The sequence below is a fragment of the Eulemur rufifrons genome, chromosome 30, assembly GCF_041146395.1.
Source record: "Eulemur rufifrons isolate Redbay chromosome 30, OSU_ERuf_1, whole genome shotgun sequence".
Lineage (NCBI taxonomy): Eukaryota > Metazoa > Chordata > Mammalia > Primates > Lemuridae > Eulemur > Eulemur rufifrons.
Genome location: NC_091012.1, coordinates 70956389 through 70973686, shown reverse-complemented (window position 1 = coordinate 70973686; position 17298 = coordinate 70956389). Strand labels below are relative to the sequence as shown.

General features: G+C 35.9%; 1 protein-coding gene across 1 annotated transcript in view; it reads left to right on the top strand.

Annotated features, from left to right (window-relative positions):
* DIAPH2 (diaphanous related formin 2) overlaps positions 1–17298 on the top strand; it is an 803657-nt gene that overhangs the window by 580430 nt on the left and 205929 nt on the right. The window lies entirely within an intron of this gene.

Genomic DNA, 17298 nt, shown 5'->3' with positions numbered 1-17298 from the left:
ATGCTGTGGATTATGAACAAGTTTCTTTCCTAGCCTAAATGAGAAACTGATTTTGAATTGGACTGTGTAAATGACCTCAAATACCTAAAGTTTCTTTCATAATGTGACCTCTTATTTTAAACTTTAACTCTTGCGGATAGTAGTAAATATTAGCATTAATTGGGAATGGGCAATTAGGGTGCAAGATATGATGCTAGAAGGAATCAAAGGCTTTGCTGTGTATATGCTGTGGAAATACATCTTCTCTGCATCCAACAGAGTAGAAGGAAGAGCATAGACTGTGATTGTGATGTAACAGAAAGGCACGCATAATAGTTGATATCAAACTGGTAAAAGTCCATATAGTGAAAGAAGGAACTCTAGCAATAATCCCCAGCAGAAAGATCGGTTAGCAAACAAATTTATTGCAGTTTGAGGTGTGTTTTTCTTCCCAAAGCATTAAAAAGTACTTTGTTTCAACATGTATTGGATCTTAAAAGACTGTCTGTCACATTACGTGCTCCCTCACCTTCTCAGTACACGGGCACAGAGTAGCAGATGGTGCGCTTCTCCCATTTAGCAGCATTCTTTTAACGATAATTTGTGTGTTACAACCTATATGTAGTCATATTAGCCAGATGCTTAGAAGACTTACTAAGAACTATACTTGTATAACTTCTCAATCATAACTTGTTAAAAAAAAGTAAGGATATTATTTTAAGAAGACCTGATTTGGTATCCTGCACCACCACTAACAAGCTGTGTGACTTTGGGTAAGTCATTTAGCCTTATATATCCTGTCTAGGTATCCCTCTCTCCCTCCCTCCCTTCCTTCCTTTCTTCCTTCCTTCCTATAAAGTGGAAGGGTTAGAGTACTGATCTCTAGGAACTTATTCCTCTTTGGCAGTCAGAGTCACGTTCAAGATGGCAGAGCACCTAAGTGTTATATATATAGGATATGTTTTATGTCTTTTTTCTCTCTACTGACTTCACTGTCCATGTATACTAGCTTGAGTACAGAGAAAGAATTTGTCACATATCATTCTCATTGTCAATAATTTGACATTCTTACGTCCAGTTTCGTGTGCATTTAAGTTAACCTGTTAAGACTGAATTTCAAAAACAAGTAACCAGATCCTACAATGTGTCAACCAATCTGAAGTACTCACCTAATGCAGTCCTGGCCAGCCATCGCCCTCTTTGCCTCACGTAACACTACTGCTACCACTTCTATCTATAAATTTTTATCAGCTCGCTGGCATGAGAACGAGGTGTGCAACTTATTAGCTGTTTTGAACTTGGGCTGGTTAGGTAACCTCTCTGGGCATTGGTTTTCTTATCTATAAAATTTGGATGATAATTTTAGCCATGTCTTCCTCACCACTATGTGAAAAGGCCTCCAAACCTATGCTATGCAGATGTAGAGTATTTGCCATTCTCTGACCACATGACTAATTTCAATTATTTATTAAGATCCAACTTGATTTTGGTAGTGCTCTGGTCCAGAGATAAAAGGAAGAGAATAGTCTCTCCCTATCTATGAGTGGAAAAACACAGATAAATAAATGCAATATAATTTGATAAGTGCCACCATAGGAATATATTAAGGTATGATAATAATACACAGGAGGAACTATCTAACTCTGCCTGCACTGGCCAGAGAAGCCTTCACAGAAAAAGTGACATTTGGGCAGAGTCTGGAAAAATCCATAGGACTTTGACAAGCAGACTTTGACAAGCAGGTTTAAGGGTTTTACACCTGACCTTTAAGCCGAAGACTCCTAAATCAACATCACCGACTTCAGTCAATCATTGGCGCTCACCGTGTTCCTGTTTCATAGGGAGCTTAAAGTGATTTCACTCTCCCAGGGGAGGGAAGAACCCTGAAAGAGAGACAAAAATTGTAATCGCCAGAAGTTCCCATTTTCTTAGTGCTTTGTGTGTTTGGCCTCAGGGTTCTTAGCGCTAAAAGCATATTGGACTATAGATGGAAGCAATAAAATACCAGTAGTGCTGAGAAGAAAATAAGAATTCTGATTCATGTGCTACCAAAAATTACTTCCAAATGAGCTCAGAATTTCATCTTGGGAGATCTATTTGGCATGTGTAGCATAAACAAAATGCACATACTAAAAAAATCTTCCTCAGAAAGAGATATCCTATAAAGGATGGGACAAACAGAAATAAACAAAAGAGGTTGGCATTATGGATTAAGACCTTTTTAAAAATAATCACATTCAAATGCATGAAAGTAGAATTGGGTAATCTCTATGGGACACTGCTCTATTAATTATTAATATCACTCATATATTACTCATCTAATGAAGATATTAAAGGTATTCAAGAAGAATGTACAATATATTGGTATGGAGATATATGTAATTAGAAACATTTTTAAATTTAGAATTAAGACTGGTCTTCTAGTTAGTTTCTCAGAGATTTCATCAGAGTTTAAAAAATCTATATTATATGGACAAGATTAATTAATAACCCCGAAGTTTAAGTTGAATATTTTGTGGAAGAAAATCAAATTTGATATTTATGCAATGTCTAAACATCTTTTTTGCTTATTTTCCTTTATGCTTCAGTCATTCTACTAGTTCAAATAGTTGACTGCACAAATAGTCTTTTTTTCTTTTGAGATATTTTGAATAGAATATTCAAAATCAGTGAACCTTATATGTTTCACCACCATGCAGTATCTTGCTTAGGCATAAAAATTAATTTCAGCTGTTGGGAAAGTGTTCGAGGCAAGTATTATACTTCAATAACTTTCATAGCTCCAAATAAATTATAGAAAATACTTCTTTTCTCTTTTAAATCTGTCAGTTTCCTGCTGCTTCTGTATGTTTTTGTTTTGTTTTTTTAAGGAACAATATGTTACCCAGGCACTCAATAAATATTTGTTGTGTGTGTCCTCATTCTGTACCTCATATCCTAGAAATATCGGAATAAGGCTTTGTAGAATTATTAAATTTATTGACATAACTTGAAAATGTTACATTACTATTAATCATGCTAGCAGATCTCCCCTCAACAAAGTAAGTATGTGCTACTGTTCATTTGATAAATAAACTTTGGAACAGCTCCTAGATGAGCATTAAAATGGCTAAGTGTTAGGAGGCTAAGTGATCTTAAGTAATCATGGAGTTTTATGCCATTGTTCAGTCTTCTTGCCTCTACCTCCTAGATATCTTTTCAATCCAGCCATTTCTCTCCAAGCCCACTGATGCTGTTTGAGTTCTGGGCCTCCACCATCTCTCAGTTGGACCATAACAGTGACCTCCTGACTGGTGTCTGTGTGACTTCTCTTACCCATTCCTATCTTCTAATCCATTTACCACATTATAGTCAGAAGAAAGTTAAAAGCAAAAGAAACCAAACAAGATAACCTTACTTTCCTGACTTAATATTCTTTCATGACTCTCCTGTGGCCTCAGGATAATTCTGAACTTTAAAAAATTAAAACAGCTTACAAAATCAAAAGAGCTATGGTTACTTAAAGGGCAGCCCATCTATGGCAGGCCCTGAATGGGCTGCAGTCACTTAGAGTGAACCCTCCTCCCAGATTGGGAAAAGTCAAGTCTGGAAAGTGGAAGCAGCAGAACAGGACAACAGCAAGTTCCTAAGAGGACCTGAGCCTCTTAGAACAGAGAGAAACTTTGGAAGTACAGTATCAACACTAGAGGAAGTCTGAGAGACCAATGTGTGATTGTTATTATTCTTTAATTGTTCCCATAACTGGTATGACATGGGGAGTTATGATAACCAAGATCACTCTTATGTTAATTCTAGGGATGTTCATCCTTCTGTGTTAAGTAATTGTTCTTTTAAAATCTAAACTTGTCTGAAAGCTCCCTGTGTAGCCATGTTGGCTTATGGAGATACTTAATTTAGAGAAACTCTCATCTCTCTTAAGCTGTCTTCTCCTTTACAAGTCCTCAATCATCTCTAAATCTAAACTCTAATTGGAAAGCCAACGTGTGCATCTGCATTCAGTTAGACTCAAAAGACTAAATTGACAATATACAGAAAATTTTATTCATTTATTAAAGGTAATTTGCCTTTAAAGAAGCAAGGGTGAATTTTTACATAAAAAGATTGTGTGAATAATTCCTGATCCAAAAAGACTAAGTTATTTTGACTCATTTTTAAACCTTTAATTCACAAAGCACTTGACATTTTAAAAAAACCCTTTAGTTCAGTATTATAAAAATGATGGACTTATGTAAGAAATCAAATATATTGTTCAGCAAAGTAGGGTCTTAATCAGTAATAAAAACTCTGATATCTTGAATGCCATCACCCAGAGATGTCTATTAGATGCCTCATAAGTTGATGCTTCTTTGCTTTGCCAATAAAATGGTAATTAATATTATGAAAATGACCTTGAGAAACTGCAAGACCCTGATGTGCCTCTGAATAATTTAGTGTTTTTGTAAGCTAAATGTCCCCAGGTCTCATCACTTGTGAATTCAAACAGGTGTCACCTTAGTAACAATAATCCAAATATCCCAAGTTATCCCTTCTTTCCCCGCACTGGCAGGACTCAAGCTCCCTGCAGAGTCTCCACCCCCACAAGTACATCAGAAGTCATCTCATATGTGCCTGAAAACATGTCGTCTGTAGTTGCATTTGACATTTGCTCACGAATGATCAATTGAGTCCCTACTATTCTGGAGTGATGAGAATATAGCATTGAACAAAACAGACAAAGTCCCTGACCTTCCTGTCTTGCTATGGCTCCAGATCCGCCCTGTTAAACGCTTTTTGCTGGCAAAGCTGCTTAGGGTCGCCTTCAATGAAAATACTTATGTGTGAGGCAAGGATGCAGTCTCCTACTGCTCCTGTTTTGCCACCAATCCTTGAAGTACCATCGTGGCATTATGTTCAGTGCAGAACTAGCCATATTTCATAGGACACTTCATAAAAACAGTTCCTTTCGCTTCTCTTCTGATCTCTTCCTCCTTAGAGGCTTTAAAAAATGTTTCAAGTCCTAGAGACCCAGAGGGAGTCCTAAAACCATAAACCCCTTCATTGCCCTCCTTCCTCCCCTTTGTTCAGGTACCTAGGCATGTATCTTCCTTTCCCTAGAAGCCAGGAATAAATAAAATGCCAGCATAAATCGTTTCATGCAAATAGAGCCCTAAGGGCCCACCAACTCCCTCTAGTTAATCACATACACCCAGATAATTCCCTTTGAGCTCAGCTGGGACCACCTTGGCCACATAGCCTTAGGTTTATTTTGATCTATTGCAACTCTTTGAAAATAGGCAATCCATGTAAAATATATGGTAACTCTATTAAGTAGAATATTTGACCAGCATACCTCATTTCCCCAGCTGTGCCAGAGAGCAGACTTTACTGTGTTATACAGATATATTGAATTCTTCTTTAGGAAAAGATGTCACCTATCAACTGTGGTATTCTGTTTGACTGTTTACTTCAGGCCAGAAGTGGTTATCCTATTTTTCTGATATGATTGTTGCTTGTATAGAAAAAGTAAATATCATATCATAAGGAACTAAAGGAATATGTAATAATGGCATACATAGTTTAAAGAAAACTCAAATTCCCCAACATGATAAAAATATCTGCTGGTATGAATGGTTTTTAAATATGTATACATTTTAGGTTAATATTATAAAACTAAAAAATATCATGTTTCTAAAAAATATTTCTAAAAGTTGTCAGAATTGTTTATAAGAAGCTGAATTTTGCCCTTTAAAAATCTAAGACAATGTAACAGTCAACAAAGAAAATATTAACAAAATCAGTTCAATGCCTCTTTTTCCTGTTAAAGTCTAGTAAGAACTAGAACCAGGAAACAAAATGCAATATCTTTAGTCCTAGCAACAGCACCTCGTATAGAATTTTTCACAGAAGTGTTTACTATAAATAAGTTATTATTGAATTATGTCCAAACACCAGGAAGTGGGAAAGTTATAAGATAAGCAATATGGTATGCAAGCTGACCTTTTCCAGGGGTCTTGAGATTGGCCAAAGGTATTGATTGCTATTAAAGCATGCCTGTTACAACCTGAGCATGGAAATCCGTGAGGTTAATGCTACAGGTGCCACCCTCTCAGCTGAATTTTTCTTCATTTTGCTTCATCCTCATTTGTTTGTCCATTTGGTAATCAGTCTTTTATCCCTGAAAAGATGCCCTCGGCCCTATACAAGGCAGTAGGAGCCAGGACTCTCCCTGAAATGATGCCCATTGAACTCCTTTTGTCTGGTATGCCCACTCCCTCGTCTCCTCCCCACTTCCTCCTCCAGTTGTTTATCAACTTGTGCCCTCCCCAATTCTCCTGTTTTGGTCTAGATAACCCTTCTGTGTGCTTTCACACCTCCATCCCAGTACATTTTACCCTGTGAGGTGTTCATCTCCATATCCTCAGTGATTAGCACGATAATTAGCCTACCATGGGTCAAGCACAGTGCTAATCACTAAGGATATGTATGAATGGTTTAATGAATGATAAAACAATGAGTGAAACAAACAGCAAAAGATAAAAAATAAAAATGTTTGCCCTCCAGAGCTTACATTCTAGTGGGAAAGGCAGTCAAAGGCATAAACAGTAATAATGAAATATAATACATATGTACAAAGAGCACCTAAGCTCAGAGGAGAGAGGCATTTATTCTGTCTGATTTAAGGAAGGCTTCAAAAACAAAGTGACATGTGAACTGGGCCTGATCATTGTTTTGTTACTGTATGGCCTTTCATGTTAAAGGAGCCTTTTTCTTTTTGTTCTCCCATACCTCATTTGGTGTTTAATTTTAATGATAAACATATATTGTCTCCTAGTTTTCCATGCTGAGTTCAAAGTGGAAAAACATCTATTTCATTGCCAGAGAAGCAGTTATCAGCTAATTATTATGATCTAAAGGTTATCCACCATATGCTTGGACAGGCAGTAACCAAGCTTCAATTATTTCCTTCGACTGACAGCTGTCCTGAGCAATAGGACAGTTGATGCAGATTATCTGGGGCAATAGCAACTACTTAAAGACCCACTGGTCTGGTGTTAATTTAAGCCAGTGGGTGATTTTGCCCCTCAGGGGACATTTGGTAAGATCTAGAGGCATTTTTTGGTTATCACATCTAAGGAGGAAGTGGTACTGGCATCTACTGGGTGAAACCAGGGACACTGCTAAACATCCTATTAATACAATACTTGGGACAGCCTCCCACAACAAAGAAATATCCAGCTCAAAATGTGAATAGTGCTGGGGTTGAGAAACCTTGTTTCAGGGTTATCTACTAAAGATTTTTTTAAAAATTATAATTTGAAAAACATTTGTGATGGCCCAAATTAGTAAGCAAAATCTATACTAGATAAGTTATTAATGCATCTGTCACATCAATTTCATATATATTTTTGTGTTTGTGAGACAGGATCTCGCTCTGTCTTGCCCAGGCTAAAGTGCAGTGGCATCATCAGAGCTCACAGCAACCTCAAACTCCTGGGCTCAAGCCATCCTCACCCCAGCATCCCAAGTAACTGGGATTACAAGCGCAACACCGCCATGCTCAGCTAATTTTTTAAGTTTTAGGTAGAGATGAGGTCTCACTATGTTACTCAGGGTAGTCTCGAACTCCTGACCTCAAGCAATCCTCCTGCCTTGGCCTCCCAAAATGCTGGGATTACGGGCGTAAGCCCTACCTGGCCCCAATTTAATATTTTAGTTATAATTTCATTACTGACTCTATTACTGTATTGTTTTAGTTATTAATATTTTCTATATAATTGAATGATGTCCTGGTTCATATGGCTTATAAATTTTTTAAATTACCAATCATGCATGTAAATTGTAGGAAAATTAGAAAATATAGACACAAAAAGAAAAAAAATGAAATTCTACTACCCAGAGATAATTAATGTTAATACCTTGGCATATATCCTTCCATGCATTTCCCTGTGCATGTATTAATTTATATGTATTTAGATTATGAATTTGTTCTTCTTAAAATGATGATAACAAAAGTATCTTGTGAAAATTTAAGTCCTAAAATTTGTATTTACTTGTAAAAATACTAGTGGCTTATGCCTGTATGGATGTGTCCATCAGCATGCAGTATATAATGCCATTGCTTGTGTCTTCAGTTGTGATTAAAAATGTTAATTGGCTCATTTCATGATTTTTTTACAAACACCTGGTCTTTGGCACCATAGTAACAGTCATGACTATTGAAAGCCATCTGTAAATGGACCGATGGACTCTTGCTTTCTTTTTTTGTTTAAATTGGTAATTGGTGACTCACCAGTTGGGCCCCATTCACACTAATGTTTCCTATGCACTTTGCTCTTGGCATCTGTTGTGCACTTTGATTTAAGAACCATTATTTACCTCAACTAGGTTGTCTTTTTGTGTACAAATGCAAGTCAGTAATGTAAAGGTTTGTGATCTAATCACAAAAATCTTTAACAAAAGTAATATTATTTAAAATGAGAACAAGTGCCCTGAATATATCTGTGTGTGTGTATGTGTATGTGTGTATATGTAATTTTTTTTCATTTGTTTTCTCTCATTCTCTCCTTAAATCAAATTTCAGTGTTATGGAATACAGTTTCTTAAATGCTTTTCATTTTTATTAGGCCTGAAACATGTTATAATGATGAAACAGCTACTATTTTTGCACATGTATCTGTTTAGATTTCAGTCTCTGTAAACACTGGGTCTCACGATATTCAGAATTTCCTGATGTTCTTGATGAGGCTATTGGGCAAACCAGAGAATACATGGTATTTCTGAAAAGCCAGGGAATATACTAGTCATCCAATCAGATCTTGGGATTTTGCAATAAAAGATGCTCAAATTTCGTTATTCTTTAGGTATCTTATACATTCTGTGTTCAAAGTAATGGATTATTCAATATGATGGTGTAGTTGAAGTCATTTTTTTTTTTCAAATTTTATTAATAACACACAAAAGAGCAAAACTTACCTCTACTAGAGACAGTATAGTTTGGAATACTTTATTATTTGTATTGCTCAATTGTGTTCAGTCTAAATAAAAAAACTAAAGTCTCATGTACATTAGAGATATATAAAAGCAGCAGTGATTAAACAGCAAAACAGATGACTAAAATATGGATGAAGTCCTAAGTATAACTCTATTGACCAATATAATCTCTGGGTGGGAGATAAGGTTGATGTCTCCAACAAACTTGAAACTTCATTTTGAATGTTAACTATTTTTAGTGTTGTTAGCCATCCTCCTTTATCAGATGACATCTATAAGAAAATATTTAATACTTAGTTTAAAATACAAGATTTATAAATAAAAATTCAATTTAAGAAGGCTTTTGATACATCGTAATCATATAGTTGTTCTTTCATACTATATTAAAAGTTTAAGAATAGAATATTTTCAAAGAAATAGACTTTTATTACATTTTAGCATTATTTAGGAAAAATATGTTTTATGTAGCCCTGTAGGTAACAGACTTTAATGAACAGGCCAAATTAATTTATAATTATTACTGCAACTGCTTGCATATATTGATATTATTACTCAAGTTTTTTGTAAGTGCCTGAAAATAATTGGTTTAACTTTGCTTTTAAACACAGTAGCGTGTTTTTGTGTTTGCTTTTTTTATAGAGTGTCAGGATGCTTTTGGTTGCCAGGTGACAGAAAGCATAACTAAAATGGGCTTAAGAATATGGTTTTACTTTCTCACATCACAAGTAGTGTGGAGATAAGGCAGTTACAGGCCTGGTTAATTCAGTAGCTTAGTGATATTATCAATATCAGGATTTTCCAAATATTTCTGCTTGGCATATTGGCTCATGGTTGCAAAATGGCTGCAGTTGTTCCAGGCATTACATGCAAATATGGTGACACGTAACAAAGAAGAGAATGTCGCTTCCCATGAAGCTTTTTTAATTATTATTATTTTTTATCAGAAAGAAAAACTTTTCCAGAAGCCCCTGGACAGATTTTTCCTTCAGATGTCTTTTTCCAGGATTGGGTCACATGCCCATCTTTAATCACTGTCCAGGAGAACCTTAGATTAATTATGATTCACTCCTGGAACTGAGATCGGGCCCCTTCCCTGAGCATGTGGCTGTGCAGACAGTGAGCAGCCAAACCAATCCAGAGCTTTGCCAGCAAGTAAGAAGGTTGACGTTGGACGAATTGGGGCATGCAACTAAAAGTCTCTGTAAAACAGCACAAAAGTAAATTGCTGCTCAGCATTGTTTGAATTGTCAAAAGTTCCAAATTGGCAAAATACAAATGAATGAGATGTAATGTATTTGTGAAATTCATACTTGGGTTGATTTAAATCATTTTTTTTAAATCTTGGGAAATAGAAATGTAAATAGAAACATTATCCATTTACTTTCAAGTTATCCTTCCCCGTTTGTGTTCTGTCTTTAGCTAGAATATACTTATATGAGACAGCTCTGCTTTTCTAGCTTGCTTGCTTACTTGCTTAGTTTTTCTCATTCACTCATTCAACAATTATTTATTGAATACCTACTAAATGACAGACGCTGTTCTAGCCACTGGCCCTGTTTAATTTACTTCAGTAAACAAAAACGGATCAAAAAAAACTACCCTCATGTAGCCTGATTTGTAATTAGGAAAGTGAAACAATAAACTATAAACATAATTATTAGAAAAATTATATTACATGTGAATATAAGCATTATAGAAAGAAGAAATTGTGCCAAATGGAATGGATACATGATGGTGGCTAAAAGGTTTTTCAACATTAGTTATAAAGTTCCATTGTGCAATCAATATCTTCAGCTAGGATTTAGATTTTGACATTATAAATCTTTCTTTAAATGCAGGGATCATTTAAATGAATTTTCCTGTCTAGATGATTTCATTAGTTACAATTAGATAATTTTCATACAAACCCTAACTATTTCATCGGCTTCTTATCCTTATATGGTGTAGAAGAAATAAAAATGAATTCTATCCCACTTGAGAGAAAATTTCTTGCCAAGGGCTTTATCATTTCAGTTAAATAATTGTAACATTATCTTCTGGAATATGGAGCATATACAAATAGGGAATTTTACCGAACAGCATGGCACGTTGCCTACTTTTAGATACAGGTCAAGTTCAAAACTTAAAGAAGAAACCTGTGAGAAGACATCTGTCCTTTTCCTAGTGCCATTTTTAAATCAATGGCTCTTGTCCTTGTCAATTAGGCAAGTTAAAACCTTTCCTTTTTAAGGAAGAAAAAAAAAAAGCAAAACGGTATTTTTACTATTAAAAATACTAATTCACTCCTGTACAGTTGAAACACATCCTAACTTGTTTTTCAAGCCTCACTCAGGCCTATGCCAAATATTTCTGTTTTTTCAACCACGAGGTTTAATTTATTTTTGTGATAAGAGGGATGCTTATATATTTTAGTGGACCAAATTTTAAGGTGGAGGGCATGCTCTAAAATAATGAAAAACAATAGCCCATGTATCTACGTATTTCTTTGATGAAGTGTTTCCCTCCAAAAAAGATGTATGATTTTTTAAAAGTACCTACATTGAGTCGTCCTGTATGAAAAAGAATGTCAAGCTTGTTAAAATGATACATAACAAAAATGTATTTTGATTTGTATTTCAGAAACTAAAAAATAAAAGGTTGAAAGAAAAAAAAAAAAATACTAATTCAATCTCAGTGACAACTTCTTCCCTAAGGGAACTCAGATATCTTATTTAGGAAAACAGACATTATTATAACATCCCAAAATGAGTTTCTAGACAGGAAGCTCCGACAAAAGATGAGATGTATAGCATAGCATGTAGTGGAGTAAAAGCATATTTTTAGTGCCAAAAATATGAAAAATTATATGGAACTTACAAAGACATTTAGTTCATCTTGCATTCCTTTCCCCTGGTCCTTGTTCACTGCCAGCTGTCAGCTAGTTGATCTGATAAACTAATGCAGTACTTAGGTGTCACTCATTCTGTATTACATATGTGCTCTTTAAATTCAGGACAGTGCCTTCATCCAGCAGAGCAATTCTGCTGTCAAGAACTTCTTGCAGCATGGCTAGCTGACAGAGGAAATATTTGGAGGGAAGGCAGCCTTTTTTGTACCTCTGGAAGAACATCATCTATGTGGCTGCCTAATCTTCCTAAGTCTAGGATTCCACCCCCCCCCCCCGACCCAGAACATTCCATAATTTAACCTGTCTATTCTGGTCTCATAATCCAGCTTTATGATCTTTGTTTTTCACATTGGCATCCTTCTGAGAGTAGCCTCCCCTTTGAATGTAGATCATGGAACCCAAGACCCAAATCCAGCCCACCCTCTGTTTTTTGTAAATAAAGTTGTATTGACACACAGCCTTACTCATTTGTTTATGTATTGTCTGTGGCTACAGTAGCAATGCTGAGTAGTTGAGACAGTTGATATGACCCAAAAAACTGAAAATTTTTACTGTCTGGCCCTTTACTAAAAAAAGTTTGCTGACCCTTAATATAGAGCATGCAAACAAGGGTGTTGAGGTGAGAGTCTGATAAGGAAATCAAAGAAAACAGATATAAGTCTTTTGAGTTTTAAGTTTCAAAGGCAGTCTCTCCTTAAGAGAGGTGATAGCTTTTGAGAGGATGGAAACTTGGGAGTTTCGTTGGCAGAGATGTGGCATCAACTCAGCTGTTGATTTCCCCTTTCCTTTCCAGGTGACATTTACTTCTTTATATATTGCCCCTTTAGCAGAAATCATGTACTTACCTTACATGCTTAGCAAGATGACTGCCGGAGTGACCCTGGGCTTACTCTGAGACCCAAGTTATGCTCAACCTGTAGTCCTGATCCCACTTAGTGCCTGTAGTATAATAGGTACACAGTAAATGTTTTATACTCCAGATTTCCCCCTACTCTACCTTATTGCATGGTACATACATAACCTGATCACTAGAATAATCCCTTTTCATAACAAGGGCAGGATTTCTTGGTTTTGATTTTCAGCAGAAATATCTCTTCAGTCTCTTTCTTTGGATTCCCTTCTTTCAATCTTTAATACAAGCATTACCTTGTTCCTGCATAATTTTTACTTAGCAGTTCCTATCTATTCTCATGGTTTTTATACTTTCCTGGGTTGTGATCTTATTCTTCAGATCTAGACTGAAGTTTATTGTCTGTTGAATGCCTCTAACCAGATTCACCACAACTACCTCAAATTTGGCAATGAAACTCATTACATCTCTTCCTAACTTCCTCCCACATTCTCTTTAGTTAATGACACAATTTGGTATCTTCTTTTCACTCCCTATTCACATCTGTTCAGTCTCCATTTCGTGTTGATTCTGCCTGAAAAATGTTTCTCAAATCTATCCTATTTTCATCCTCACTTTAACTGCCCTAGTTTCAGTATTTTTCATCTCTTCTGTAGACTACTGCAATAATTTTTTTCAGCTGGCCCAAGTTCAGTCTTAGCACTCTCCAAACTGTCTTTATGCTGCTGCCAGATATTTTTTTCTAAAACACAGGTCTCATTGGAATACTCACCTTTTTAGAAACCTTCAGTGGCCTTTGATGGGTGACAGTAAAGTCTAAACTAGCATTTGGAAACCCTTGGTCATCTAACTTTCCCCATCCACTATCCTTTTTCTCTGCTTGGAATGCAATCATACTCACAATCTCCCTTCTACCTGGTGAAATCATTTTCACCCTTCAAGGCTCCATTCATTAGCTACTATCTCGATGATGTCTTTCCTAATTCCCTCCCCCCAACTCCAGGGGAATTAATTTCTCCCTATTTGGTATGCTCATATCACAGTGGTAATATGGTTGTTATAACATATTAACTCATTTTAATAGGTGGTGTGCAGACCTGCCTTCTTTATGCTGTGAGTTCCTCTACAGTAAATGTGTGTCATTTATCTTTGAATTTTTATTACCCAGAAGTGTGTGTGACCCATAGAAGTAACCAGCAAATATTTATTGATCGGTAACCATGTTTGTAATAGTAAATGGCCTTTTGGATTAAATCCTTCAAAGCCCTCCAGCTGTTTGCTCTCACTCTCTCCCTCTTTCTGCCAGTTTTTCATGATCTTTCTTTCTTTCTGTCTTTTTTTTTTTTTTTTTGAGACAGAGTCTCGCTCTGTCACCCTGACTAGAGTGCAGTGGCATCATCATGGCTCACTGAAACCTCAAACTCCTGGGTTCACACGATCCTCCTACCTCAGCCTCCCGAGTAGTTGGGACTACAGGTGTGCACCATTGAGCCTGGCTCATTTTTCCATTTTTAGTAGAGATGGGGGTCTCGCTGTTGCTCATGCTGGTCTCAAACTCCTGAGCTCAAACAATCTTTCCGCCTCGGCCTCCCAGAGTGCTAGGATTACGGGCATGAGTCACCGCGCCCCGGCCCAATATCTTTCATTATTTTAATGACTTCTTGACTCTTCATCAATATTGATTCAGCAAATGTTTGAGTTGAGTTCTTAAACTTATCTTTCATCCCATCACTCTAGGTTGTGAAATCCCAAAGTGAACTATTAATATATTTTCTGGGTATAACTCTTGAGCAGAGCTAATGATAGGCACAGGAAGTACCTCATGTTTACTCCATTTTATTTGTACATTCTAGTATCAAACCTCTCATTTGTCAGCATCACTTTGTGATTTACTATTCACTTATGACCAGCTGTGACCCTGTATATCTTCATTATTTATGCATAGCCAGCTACTCACCTGCTTATGTTGTTAGGATTTTTTTTTCTCTTTATGATAAAAGTAATTAGAGAAGGACTGTTCTTCAAACATATACCTGATCTTTCTACTTTCTCTAAGTCTTACCATCTTCAAAGGCCCTTTAAAGAGAATAAAAGTTTCCAACTTCTCTCTTTTAAGGAATTGCTATACTTTTAAAAAAGTGAAATAGTCATAAATTTTATAGGATAAAATTTAATGATATTAAATTTCTTAAATATATAATAGAATGTCATATTTTACCTTTATGAGTACTTAAGTATATACACTCACAATATGCAAAAATTAACACTGAGATTTCATTATACTAGAGTATCTATGAGTCAAAAAGTCATTATGCAGAAGTTGCCGTGTCTAAAGCATGACGTTTATTATTACAAAGTTTTGTACAGGAAATAAAATCCAGTGTGTCTGTAAACTCCCTAAATCCTCTTGTAAGTTATTTGTCCAACATGTCAAGCCTAATGGCAAAATCCCTTTATACCAATAAATAAGGCAACTTAAGCAGAAGATTCATGATGAAGCTAGAATACTCATCTATAAATAATGGCATAGTACCCAGGGAGGAAGGAGGTAAAGGAGAGGGCAGTAGATCATTAGCATAGTAAGAAAAGGATATTCCCAGCAGTAAGTAAGCAGTGATATTTGGCCAAATCTAGGTCATGATCAAGGATATAATCACAAGTGAGATGTGTTTTACACTGTGGAATATAGCCGTAGTGCTCATATACAGATGGAATGGCTTGCTTCCCAGAATGCAATCACTATTCTATAACAATGCCCTTATTATTTCTAGTTTGGAAAAAAGGGTCTTAAAGCAGAATATCTCTGGTTCTGACCTCTAGCCCATCGAAACCCAATTTTGAAATGATCCACACTACACTGTTTTCAGATATTTCACAGATCAATTTTCTCTGCTATAGCATACCCAAGATTCAAAGTGTCAAAGAGAGACATGAAATTGTATATTCATTTTATTTTTCCTATTTTATAAACTAATGACTCAGACACATATACCTATAGAGCCAGAATATCCTAGAATAGAAACTGAGGAATTCTGTATGCATTTATCTTAATAACTCAGGTTCCTGGCATTTTTTCCCTAACCCTTCCACTGCTAACTAGCTAATCTTTCAAATAATTTTCTAGAGAAAGCAGTTTCATAATTTGACTTGGTTCCATTGCTTTGCCATCTTTTCTGTAAAGTTCTTTTTAATTCTCAGAGTTTCTTTTTTAAAAATTTAAATACAGGCCCTATTATTCTGACTTGTGGAAATCTGGAAGATACCCTGTAAGCCTTGTCCTTGAAATAAATATCCACTTCATGTTCATGGATATAGTTGTATCCCTTAATTCAGTCTTCCCTGAGCTCAATTATCATTCCTTTTTTCATGGTTTGGCATTTCCCAAACTTTTAGCACTTTTTCTATTTTTCATCAGACTTCTTTTTCAGGTTTTTCTATATCCTTTAAACAGAGGAGGATCCAGATTTGTAAGACCTGACAATTCTGCAGGAACCATTTAAGAAAAGGAATACAAAAAAAAATTTTTTTTTCCTTTAATCTGGCAAATTTTACAAAAACACATGGCCAGGTGAGCACATTGCTAGTTCCCCTCCCATGAAAGCGAGAAGTCTTAGTGCTTTTGCTTCATTAGTTTCATGGTGAATCTGCCTCTGCCCTTGGAGTCAGTTAGCCCATACATTAAGCACAGCTCTTTAAAAAAAAGGCCAAACCATCAAAAAGGATAAACCCAAGTAAGAATTTTGCTGTTGCATATGCGTGCTGGTCTAGTATTTACTCTAAATTAATCAGCACTGTCTTCATTAAGTAAGAGATAGTTATTGCATGCCTCCTTTGTATTAGGTGCTATATTAGCCTTATAGTTAAGAGTGTTATGTGAATAGAATATCACACTTGAAGTAAACTAAACCAACACAGAGCCTGCCCTTTCACATGCTGCTAAACTAAACCAAGATGGAAGTACATAAAGGAAATATATGGATATCTGAATGCATGTTAAATATATAACAGGTATATTAACATTATATATAAGATAGGATGAGTGCATCTTGTAGTGGCGGTTAGTGAAGCAATCCTTGGAGTCTCCAGTTTAATCTGAGGGAGGAGAGTTTTAAAAGTATGCTTACTTTCTTAATGATGAAAATTTCATTTCCCTTACCAACAATATAACACGGTGGTATAAGGTTAATTTAAGGGCCACTGTGACTCCTAGGTGCTGTGTTGCCATACTTTTCCATGCCTCATCAAGGCTCCCTTTTTAATTTGTGTTGCTTGGTTTCCATTCATTTTTTTTTTTTTTAGTGGTATAGATATTTCTCTACATACAAAAATTACCCTGATTGTTCAGACATCAATAAAGGGAAAGATGCTACCACATAATTACTGGAAGGACATCTTGCTGTCAATATCTTGGAAGATAGGAGAACAAATTAGTAAACAATCACTTTTTACTTAAAATAGCAGTTCTTACTGGCTGTCAAGATGGCTTTGTGAAGAGCAAATTAAGCAAAACAATTTTAATTTACTTCTATGTAAGAATTGGTGTCCTGTAGTCCAAGAGAAAGAACTATCACTGTATTCACTAAGATTTTTATTCCCTCCTGTGTGACATACA